General features: G+C 44.5%; 1 long non-coding RNA gene across 1 annotated transcript in view; it reads right to left on the reverse strand.

Moving 5' to 3' along the window:
- Window positions 1–11,354, reverse strand: part of LOC134211009 (uncharacterized) — an 84,482-nt gene extending 73,128 nt beyond the window's left edge. The window contains exon 1 of the long non-coding RNA XR_009978909.1: window positions 10,458–11,354. This is a non-coding gene — a long non-coding RNA (uncharacterized LOC134211009). The remainder of the gene's footprint in view (window positions 1–10,457) is intronic.
- Between the last annotated feature and the right edge of the window lie 1,138 nt (window positions 11,355–12,492).

The raw sequence follows: 12,492 nt of genomic DNA on the forward strand, positions 1-12,492 counted from the left end.
ATTCCTGGAGGAACTTCCGGAGGAATTCCTGGAGGAATTCCTGGAGGAACTTCCGGAGGAATTCCTGGAGGAACTTCCGGAGGAATTCCTGGAGGAACTTCCGGAGGAATTCCTGGAGGAACTTCCGGAGGAATTCCTGGAGGAACTTCCGGAGGAATTCCTGGAGGAACTTCCGGAGGAATTCCTGGAGGAACTTCCGAGGAATTCCTGGAGGAACTTCCGGAGGAATTCCTGGAGGAACTTCCGAGGAATTCCTGGAGGAACTTCCGGAGAAATTCCTGGAGGAACTTCCGGAGGAATTCCTGGAGGAACTTCCGGAGGAATTCCTGGAGGAACTTCCGGAGGAATTCCTGGAGGAACTTCCGGAGGAATTCCTGGAGGAACTTCCGGAGGAATTCCTGGAGGAACTTCCGGAGGAATTCCTGGAGGAACTTCCGGAGGAATTCCTGGAGGAACTTCCGGAGGAATTCCTGGAGGAACTTCCGGAGGAATTCCTGGAGGAACTCCAGAGGAATTCCTGGAGGAACTTCCGGAGGAATTCCTGGAGGAACTCCAGAGGAATTCCTGTAGGAACTTCCGGAGGAATTCCTGGAGGAACTTCCGGAGGAATTCCTGGAGGAACTTCCGGAGGAATTCCTGGAGGAACTTCCGGAGGAATTCCTGGAGGAACTTCCGGAGGAATTCCTGGAGGAACTTCCGGAGGAATTCCTGGAGGAACTTCCGGAGGAATTCCTGGAAGAACTTCCGGAGGAATTCCTGGAAGAACTTCCGGAGGAATTCCTGGAAGAACTTCCGAGGAATTCCCGGAGGAACTTCCGGAGGAATTCCCGGAGGAACTTCCGGAGGAATTCCTGGAGGAACTTCCGGAGGAATTCCTGGAGGAACTTCCGGAGGAATTCCTGGAGGAACTTCCGGAGGAATTCCTGGAGGAACTTCCGGAGGAATTCTGGAGGAACTTCCGGAGGAATTCCTGGAGGAACTTCCGGAGGAATTCCTGGAGGAACTTCCGGAGGAATTCCTGGAGGAACTTCCGGAGGAATTCCTGGAGGAACTTCCGGGGGAATTCCTGGAGGAACTTCCGGAGGGATTCCTGGAGGAACTTCCGGAGGAATTCCTGGAGGAACTTCCGGAGGAATTCCTGGAGGAACTTCCGGAGGAATTCCTGGAGGAACTTCCGGAGGAATTCCTGGAGGAACTTCCGGAGGAATTCCTGGAGGAACTTCCGGAGGAATTCCTGGAGGAACTTCCGGAGGAATTCCTGGAGGAACTTCCGGAGGAATTCCTGGAGGAACTTCCGGAGGAATTCCTGGAGGAACTTCCGGAGGAATTCCTGGAGGAACTTCCGGAGGAATTCCTGGAGGAACTTCCGGAGGAATTCCTGGAGGAACTTCCGGAGGAATTCCTGGAGGAACTTCCGGAGGAACTTCCTGAGGAACTTCCGGAGGAATTCCTGGAGGAACTTCCGGAGGAATTCCTGGAGGAACTTCCGGAGGAATTCCTGGAGGAACTTCCGGAGGAATTCCTGGAGGAACTTCCGGAGGAATTCCTGGAGGAACTTCCGGAGGAATTCCTGGAGGAACTTCCGGAGGAATTCCTGGAGGAACTTCCGGAGGAATTCCTGGAGGAACTTCCGGAGGAATTCCTGGAGGAACTTCCGGAGGAACTTCCGGAGGAATTCCTGGAGGAACTTCCGGAGGAATTCCCGGAGGAACTTCCGGAGGAATTCCTGGAGGAACTTCCGGAGGAATTCCTGGAGGAACTTCCGGAGGAATTCCTGGAGGAACTTACGGAGGAATTCCTGGATGAACTTCCGGAGGAACTTCCGCAGGAATTCTTGGAGGAACTTCCAAAGGAATTTCTGGAGGAACTTCCAAAGGAAATTCTGGAGGAACTTCCAAAGGAATTCCTGGAGGAACTTCTGGAGGAATTCCTGGAGGAACTTCCGAAGGAATTCCTGGTGGAACTTCCGAAGGAATTCCTGGTGGAACTTCCGAAGGAATTCCTGGTGGAACTTCCGAAGGAATTCCTGGTGGAACTTACGAAGGAATTTCCGGAGGAATTCCTGGAGAAACTGACGTAGGAACTTCCGGAAGAATTCCAGAAGGAACTTCCGAAGGTTTTCCTGGACGAGCTTCCGAAGGAATTGCTGGAGGATTTTCCGGAGGAATTTCTGGAGGAACTTCCGAAGGAATTTCTGGAGGAACTTCAGGAGGAATTTCTGAAGGGACTTCCGGAGGAATTCCTGGAAGAACTTCAGAAGGAATTCCTGGAGATGTTCTTGAGAAATTTCTTGAGGAGATTCTGAGGAATTCCTGGAGAAAATTCCTGGAGGAGTTCCTGAGGAATTCCTGGAGGAAATTCCTGAGGAATTCCTGGAGGAAATTTCTGAGGAATTCCTGAAGGAACTTCCTGAGGAATTACTGCAGGAATTGCTGGAGGAACATCCGAAGAAATTCTTGGAGGAGCTTCTGGAGCAACTCCTGGAGGAACTCCTGATGTTTGCAAAGAAGTATCTGGAGGAATTCCAAGACAATTTCCAAACGATTTCCTAGAGGAACTTCCTGAAGTTTGTTTGGAAAATCTTCTAAAGAAATTTTTGCAGGAACTTCCTAAGCAATTTACGTAGGACTTCCTGAAAAAACTTTCAAATAAATTCCCCCGCCTCTATTGCCGATAACCAACAGCGTGACGCCGCCGCGTCACCCACGATAAAATATAATGCATAAATAATAATAAAATATATAGTGAATTAAATGAATTGAATAAAATATCTTCTTCTTATTGGCATTACATCCCATACATGGCATACATTGGCATTATATATACTTATCAAAAAAATAAAAAATTAACTTTAAAATTGAATATTAATAATAAAAAATAAAAAATATTAATTAAAAATTAAAAAAAAAAGTATTAAAAATTTTAAGTTAAAAGTTCAAGTTTTTGTGGATACAATAAAATACGTTTTGAATAAATAAAATTCGAAATTGTTGCACCTGAAAATGTATTTTCGAACATGAAAGAAAAATATCCGAATACCCCTATCCCCGCTGCCGAAAGCGGGATTCGTCCTGACCTGTTTTTACGTCGTTTTTCATTTACATCGCAAATATTACGTCGCAAATTAATTACACGGCTTTAATTTGAAAACGAATTATCAAGTACGTCAACTTTTGGTTACGTCAACCTTATGTAATATAACATTATATTTACGACGGCGATGATGTGCATCAAATCTGATGTGATATTACTTTTTATTTTTTACTGTGTAGATTGACCTTTTGTCTTTTTCGAACTTTTGTCCTTTTGAATCTTTTGTCCCTTTCGACCTTTTGCCTCTTTCGACCTTTTGTCCTTTCGACCTTTTGTGCTTTCGACCTTCCTTCCCTTTCGACATTTTGTCTTTTCGACCTTTTGTCCTTTCGACCCTATGTCTTTTCGACCTTTTGTTTTTCGACCTTTTGTTCTTTCGACCTTTTGTCTTTCGACCTTTCGTCATAGATTCCCTGGTTGACCTTGATACTAATCATTTTGCTCTGGTGTTACAGTTAATTTGGCTACACCGATTGTCTATGAACCGTTGACTGATTATGCTGGGTTATGTGAAATGATTTCCGAAATCGACAGGAATTTTCTCGATTCGACTATCAATGTCAACTATGCCGTGGATTTTTTTAGCATAGCGGTAGAAGAAGTAATCTTCAATGTACGAAAATACGAAAAATTATGAGTTGGAGCTTTTCATCATGTTTTTCGCATAAGAAATAGTTTTTTAACTTTATTTATGTTTTTTTTTTATTCTATGATTAAGTTCAACACAGATAAGAAATAGTATTTTGGCCATTATTTCTGAGCTCATAGTCCGATCTGGCCAATTTCCAATCAATAGGACAGAATTCTCTGTAAAATGGAACATGTTGCAAGCCATTCGGCCTATGCTAAGTTCTACACATTCACACACACACACACATACAAACATATACACATAACAGTTTGCATAATATATATCGTCGAGCTGAGTCGATTGGTATATAACAACTTCTATCAAAAGTTTAGTTTTGGAATGATCACATGACCTTTACGTATATGTACTTAAAAAAACAAAATCACCGTTTCCGACCAGAGGTCGTAAAGACTGAACACTTTTCACCTAGCATTAGACAACGAACAGGACATTCACACAACACCCAATCGACCAGAGCAGTGAAGGATTTTTCGAGAATACAAGATTTAAAGTACTCGCGTTTTCGGAGGCACACCACTTGATACGGAAGCAACACAGAACTGTCATTTTTATTTATCCACGCATGCTGCGACACAGCAAAGCTAAATCTTCAAAAATGACAGTTCTGCGCCGCCTCCGTATCGAGTGGTGTGCCCCCAAAAACGCGAGCACTTTGAAACATGGATCCCGTGAGGAGTGACCTTAAGAAAAGTTGCCTTCTTACCAGGGCGGGAATTGAACCTACACTCCACAGCATATGGATGATTGACGTCGCTAACCGCACGGTCATAAGCCCATCAGATCAGATAATCAGATTGGACAAATTGACGTATGAGTCTTTGTTTACAAAATCACATACGTCCTTTTGAAGAAGTACCCGAGAATTGTTCTTTTTCGGTTCATTAAAAAAAATCAATTATTGACATTACATACCAACACTGGGACAGCACCGCCTCGCAGCTTAATGTTCATTAAGCACTGCCACAGTTATTAACAGCGAGGTTTCTAAACCAAGTTACCATTTTTGCATTCGTATGTCATGAGGCTAACACGATGATACTTTTATGCCCAGGAAATTCGAGACTATTTCCAACCCAAAAATTGCCTAGACCAGCACCGGGAATCGAACCTAGCCACCCTCAGCATGGTCTTGCTTTGTAGCTGCGCGTCGTATTGCACGGCTAATGAGGGCTCTTGAGGTCTTAAATTGCAAATGAATGCCCTTTGTATTCCATAGAACAAAAAGGGATAAGCATTAAACAAAAAATCAAATTTAATTCAAATGAGCACTATTTCCGAAAACGGCAACTAAATCTCTTGTTATACGTATTAACCTTAAGGCCTGTAGTCCAATACATGTAATCCACGGATGGCCTGGATTGGAACATTCAATTCATATCATTCATTGGTTCAAATGATCACGAAAATGTTGCATTTCTAATTTGAACAAGTAGATCTTTTGTTACACGTATTAACCTTAAGGCCTGTAGTCCAATTCTTGGAATTCTTGGATTGCCTGAAATGGAACACATGTTGAAGGTATATCTAATTCGATTAAATAATTGCTGGGAATATTGATGTTTAGACCGCTGGGAGCAGGGAGGTGTCCGGAATAAACGCAGCGCTGACATAGCGTCTGACCATCAATTTCTAATAGGCGAGATCCGATTACGCATTGCACGGATTCAGCGGCGGGAGGAGAGACTCGGACGGCGATTCAACACACGCCGACTATAAATCCAGCTGTGTTCATTGAAAAACTTAGAACTCTTGCTCTTGGAAATGGGGCAGCGAATGTTCTGGAAAGTGGCAGCGTAAAAGAGTAGTCAGTGGACGACAATCAAGAATGCCTTTATCGAAACAAGCGAGAACAACCTGTGTGAGCTGCGCACTCCGCGGAAGGAGTGGATTACGGACGCAACCTGGCGGAACACCGAGGAGCGTAGAGAAGCAAAGGCGGCGATAGAGCGGGCAAGAACCAAAGCAGCCAAGTACGAGTCCCGTCAACGGTATTCGGCTAACGACTAAGTTAAACGCTGCTGCAGACGGGACAAACGAGCGTGGAAGGAAGAAGGGGATAAAGCTGCATCAACTGGCGATATTCGTTTCCTCTACGATATCTCACCTGAGTGGAGCAAGGATGAATCCGAGGATGTCGGTGGAAGACGCGAAAGGTCAGTTACTCACCGACCGGCGCTAAGCTGAACGACCTGGCCTATCGCTCTTCAATGGCGGGTCTCACCATCAACGTCAACAAGACCAATTGGATGTAAACACAAACAGTGGAGTGGAGAAGGTCGAAAACTTCCAATATCTTCGCAGTCAGTTAGCGTCGGACGGTGGAACCAAGATCGATATAGAAACACGGATCAAGAAGGCTAGGGCTGCTTTTGCGAGTTTACGAAATGTACGGAGATCCTATCAGATTAGTCAACGCACCAAATTTCGAATATTCAACTCAAACGTAAAATCTGTGTTGTTATACGCCAGTGAGACTTGGTGTGTATCAGCAGAGATTACGCAGAAACTCCGTAAGTGAAAGTATTTATCAACCGATGTCTTCGTTTCATAATTCGGGCCTGGATCACGAATGCTAAGTTCCATCGACGATGCCATTAAAGATCGATATCGACAGAAATTCGAGAGCGTAAATGGAGCTGAGTCTCCCACACATTACGAAAGAGAGGAGATAAAATCTGTAAGCAAACGCTGGACTGGAAACCAGCAGGACATCCCCGCAGAGGTGGCGAAGCCTTAACAAGGAAATAAAGAAAGTCGACAGGAATCTGACCTGGGCCCAGGTCAAGGCTAAAGCGAGCAGCCACGCAGGATGGTTGGCTCTATGTACCCCTAAGGGTGCTCAGGATACATGAGTGAGCCAGTAAAAGGGTTGAGCGCATTTAAAAATTATTTGGAAATCGAAAAAGTCGACTTTACTTTTGTTCTTTGGAAATCGAAAAAGTCGACTTTACTTTTGTTCTTTTCGAAATCATATTGTTGGTTCTTTGAAAAATGGCATAACCCTTTCAGGACGGACGGGTCATATATGCCCAGCGTTTTAGATTGGCTGTGTAAAATCACCACCTAAATGACTTCGAATTGGCGGATGATGTTGCACTCCTCGCGCAACGGCGCTCTGATATGCAGAGTAAGCTCAACGACCTTGCCGAGCGCTCCTCTTCGGCAGGTTTAGTCATCAACGTCAACAAAACCAAATCGTTGAATGTAAACACGGTAACTCCTTCCAGTTTCACAGTAGCCGGGCAACCAGTGGAGAATGTTGAAAGCTTCCGATATCTTGGTAGCCAAATGGCGTCAGACGGCGGTACCAAGATCGACATAGGCGCACGGATAAAGAAAGCAAGGGCTGCCTTTGCGAGTTTAAGAAATATCTGGAAAAACAGGCAGATAAGTGAACGCACCAAAATACGAATTTTCAACTCTAACGTGAAATCTGTGCTGTTATACGCTAGCGAAACATGGTGTGTATCAGTGGAGAACACTCAAAGGCTGCAGGTGTTCATTAACAGATGCCTGCGGTATATAATTCGGGCCTGGTGGCCTCACAACTGGATCTCAAACAACGAGCTCCATCGTCGTTGTCACCAGAGGCCGATAGCAACGTAGAGGCCACACTCTACGTAGGGGCGGAAACGAAATCTGTAAACAAGCATTAGACTGGAACCCAGCGGGACATCGCAGCAGAGGCAGACCCAGAGGCTCATGGCGGCGAAGCCTCAATAAAAAAATAAAAGAAGTCGACCGAAATCTAACCTGGCAACAGGTTAAAGTGATAGCCGGGCAACGCTCAGGATGGAGATCTTTCAAGTCGGCCCTTTGCACCACCGGAGGTGTACAGGACCCATAAGTAAAAAAGTAAGTGTGTAAAATCACAGAAGAGAGATAGGTCCCAACTTTCTTCAGCAAAACTGTTGACCAGGATGTTGTCTTTGCACAAAAATATCGGGGGTCTAGTTTGACTATACCCTGAAGACCCAGATATCCGAAACCTGGGGAAGATTTTGCTTCTGAGAGCATGCAAATGAATCTGACATGTTTGAATCCTAAATCACATTGTTTAATAGTTCTGAATACTCAGACAAGTTGAGCCTGAACATGCTCAAGGTACTCCAAAACGTTTTCGATTTCACTCCACGATACCTACCGAATCAATCAAGGCTTTTGCCATGTTCTCATCGTTGGAATACTCCCAATCTGCTTCAATAAGAATATACGCATCATGCAAATCCTACTTTCTAGAATACGAGTTGCACAAGGTACTCCAAAACGTTCTGGAGTTCAGCCCACGGTATCTACCCGACCAATCAAGGTTTTTGCAATGTCTTTTTGGCTGGTATACACCCAATCTGGTTGAATAGGCATATACGCATGATGCAAACCTATTTTCTTGACAACGAGATGCTTATGGTACTACCGTTATGGAGTTCAGCCCACGGTATATAATGTCCTCATCGCCGGAATACACGCAATCTGGTTCAAAAGTCATCTACGCATCATGTAAACCAAATTTTTCTTGAGTACGAGATGCTCAAGGTCGCCAACGCGATTTTTAGTTTAGCCCAATTTGGGCGCAATCAACAGAACAACATGTAAGCTATTGAATACAGTATTCAAATTAATCATGAAAAAATGTTACTTAGGTCCTTTTGAAAAGTTAAGCGAGAATTCACTGATACATTATTCAGGGCTTGGTTGAGCGGGTAGATCGCGTGTTTTGAACTACAGGACGTTTTGGAGAGCCAGACAGGCCTGTAGCAGTTTGTAAAAGTAATGAGTGACATCCTGTCAGCTCAATGGACCTGCTGGGATGTTTAGCAAAGCACGAATACATCGTTTAGGACTTGGTTGATTTTTTGAACTCTGCTTTTAAACTCCCGGGTCTTTTGGAGATCCTAAAAGGTGTGTAGTAGCTAGTAAACATAATGACTGATATAATATCGGCTCAATAGACCTGCTGGGATGTTTAGCAATTCACTGATACATTATTCAGGGCTTGGTTTTAAACTCCAGGACGTTTTGGAGAGCAAGACAGGCCTGTAGTAGTTTGTAAAATTAATGAGTAAAATCCTATCGGCTCAATGGACCTGCTGCGATGTTTAGCAATTCACGGGTACATCGTTCAGGGCTCAGTTGATCGGGTAGATCGCATCTTTTGAACTCCATGAAGTTTTGGAGACCCTGAAATAGGTTAGGTTAATTCAAAACTCGATAATTTCATGTCTTATGATCACATAGATATTTTTGGGCATATTCTAAGCATTGGACTATCTTAGAGATATTTCCTGATGCATTCGAGGATATGAACTCTAGAACAGTTTGGACGGCCTAGGACATCCGAAAAAAATATTTCAACTCCTTTTTGGTTCTTTCTATACTAGTTTTGGCAGGATCGAGCGGAAAAACCCAAATTGGTACGTTGAATCAAAGTAAAAAAAACGCCCTGAAAGGGGCAAAGGCAAATTAGGGAAACCAATTTTGTGCTGTTCTTCTCTTGTAATTCATTTTACTTCACTACAATGACATGTTACCATGCTACTCTCTAAATTGGAAATAAGAAATCTTACGTCAGAACGAATAAATCATAACTCATGCCATCGTAGCCCTATTCGGAAGTCAGTGATTGGCCTATTCACGGAAAACGATGCAAACAAATCAAATACGAAGCGAAACAGAAGTTTTCGCATCAAAATGTGCCTCAAGAAGCGCTTTTTATTTAGCTTACACAAAAGAGCAATTGTCACCTCTCGGTGCGCGTCAAATCCTTCGCCAAACATTTGATAAATCTGGATCATCGTTATCAGAGTTTCCTGAACGTTATCGTCTTCGTCTTAGTGTCAAAATTTATGCGACGAAGAGCAAGCGTCAGAACGAGAAGAAAATTACACAATCCAGCGTACAACACGCAATGATGCTTACGATGCGATGGTTACTATGATTGCTTGCGTTGTACATAGCAATCACTAATCTACATCACTGCTGGCCTCCGATAAACATGCGTAAAACGAAATTGGCAAGCAATGACAGAAGAGGCGAGTGGCACTAAATGCCTCTCTGGTTAATAAAAAAGCTACCATCCTTTTTGGGATCTGCCGAAAGCCTGATAAATATGATAGGAGATGAATTCTAATCGTTAGATTCTGGAACACTTTAAGATGGAAACGTTTCTGAGTTGTTTGATGGATAATTCTGGCCCGATAGGCCCAACGAATTATTCGCTTAATAACTAATTAATTATTGATAATCCATAATCATAAATTTCTAATCTTTCGTAATATGTTGAAACTTGCCTACTGGATGAATGGAACGTTCCATCTCAGTAACCCCAGCAGGCACTGAAAACGCAAAACGTTGTGGAAGAAGACACTGCCGTGCGCAGCATAACACATGCCAATAATAACAAAAATCACCATTCTTGATGTGCAAAATCAGCACCGGACTTAAGGGTGGGGAGATTGAGGCAGTGGAGCGGCTTCGAATTTTACGTAAATAAGGCATGTAAAAGATGATCGACTTGCTCGAGAGTGAGTAAGGAAAACCCCCCACTTGGCTGTCCTCCGTCGACCAGCCGTGCAGAACCCATAATCATCATCGTCATCATCATCATCATTGCCATCACACCATCAGTCAAAGACCTTGGGGTCTGTCCGGCTCCAATTGGGGATCTCGCCGTACGCGAAGCCCCCAGAAGACCGGATGAAAGCTTACTACCTACCTCGTTTCGCTTGTTGCCTCCCCCGCCTCGGCGATTCGTTGTGTCGGTGTCAGTCTTCTTGTTTCAGTCTCCTTTGTCTGGGAGCCGCTCACTCGGCCCTGCTGTCTGCACGTTCGCCGGGTTGCGAATCCGCTCTCCGTCTCTTTTCTCGGAGGAGCGTGATTATTGTACATAAAGTCTGGCCCGACTGGAGCTTCTGCGGCTGTGGTAGCCCGCTCCTGCACTACACACAATTCCCCCGCCTATGTGTGCCGCCGCACTCCTACCGCCTGCGTTGACGACCAACCCTATCCCTTTTTAGACCGACCAGAGCAAAACACGGTCACTTGGGGGGAGATGGGACTTTTGCTCTCGTTTCCAGCCGGCTCTTCGGTTGTACACTATAGTCGCTACCCGGTGAGAATCTTCTGTCTCCCCTTTGCTCCACGTCCTCCAGCACAGACAGTTCCGCGCCGTGTTCTTCACTTGCGGCGGTTTCCTTTTACCCACCTAGCCTTCTTTTCCCTTTCAATAATTTCCTCTGGACTTGTTCCGTTTTTTTGTCGGATACGGAATTTTCTCGCCTTTGTACTGCGTAGTCCAAATGCTTCGAAATACGGCACTAACTAATTAACGACAGTGAATTTACTAGGTTTCGACTATATCCCGGATTCATTGCATCACACGTAATATCGCCCGATAATTCTTTCTTCTAAAATCGTATTCCAGTCCGAGACCGATGAAAAATTGCGTGTTGTCTAGGGTCTAGCACTCCGTACGGAAAAATAGTCTATCTACGCTACGTCCGGCCGACACTTGTCTTACTGCAGTTCACGTGTCCAACAGAGATGTACCTTTTCTAAGATTCAGCAGTCCTTGAGCAATCTGTCTGGTGTTCTACCTTGGGCGGATAAAGTTTGCAGCACTACTATCACGATACTGCGACTATCTTCTACTACCAGTAGTAATGCGTTGCAGCCGGTCTCCGTAGACGACGTCGTTGTCGGGTTGTGACGGTCGGCCTCCCTCTCTTGGCTCGCTGGTTTGGTTCCCTTGGCATGGGCCCTTCCTTCCTATGCACCACCGCCATTCACCAGTTCACCCGTCGTCAGCGGTTAAGAATGGAAAAGCGCAGCTTGCCGGCGGAGAATCTGTGCTGGTGCCGTTCATATGGTACCCCCAACATTTGCTCGCATTTCGCTCTCCACTCAATTTTGGATCGCCCAGCTCGGGCAGAGCTACATGTGTTCGCTGGTTTGAAGCGACATACTCTTCCTGAACCCTGATGCCACCTTTCCCACCGTGCAAGGAGGGAAGTTGGTAATCAGGTGGAGCGTGCGCCCCCTTCAGCCAAACAACCAGTTTGCCGACCAAGCAGAAGCAGTCATGAAATGGAATGAAGATCTTCGAGATTACTTTGGCTGATAGCGGGTTTGGTGGTGGTCATGCCATCCATCGAACGCGAATCGTGTGTTACAAGCGAATTGATATTCTCTCTCAGCATTGTACGTAAATTCTGTTCGCATGTTGAAGTAAAATCATGAAAACTTGGAATGCTCGAACAATTTAGAGAACATGATACATGTATTCATCAGTTTATTTGAAACAAAATCAATCGACTGATGATAAGCTTTAGCGTGCGGGCTGGTTCTCCAATATCAGTTTGCTGAATTAGCTAGGAGACTGTTATGTGACGAGAGAGCATGGCAACAAAGATGTCATATTGGCAAGATGGAAAACATTTCAAGCTCTAACGAAACTCCGGGGAACGTCACAAAGAAAAGATCTTTTAATCAACTTCCTCCCTTTAGCTTTACTAGACTCGTATAGTCTAGTCAAGTTCAGTCTAGGCAAGTATAGTCTTTTTAGATTTTGATGAGTTCCAAAATGTTGATTTTGTGTAAATTCAAAATGTTTTGTTTAAATCCTTGACCACTCGCGAAAATAAAACATAATAAAGTAGATTCATCATGATCTAACTAATCGTGGTTGATTTGTAGTCTCTGCACTCCAAGGGAGTGCAGAGTGCAAAATCGCCCGGGTTAGATGTCTTGGT

This window comes from Armigeres subalbatus, chromosome 1 (assembly GCF_024139115.2).
Source record: "Armigeres subalbatus isolate Guangzhou_Male chromosome 1, GZ_Asu_2, whole genome shotgun sequence".
Lineage (NCBI taxonomy): Eukaryota > Metazoa > Arthropoda > Insecta > Diptera > Culicidae > Armigeres > Armigeres subalbatus.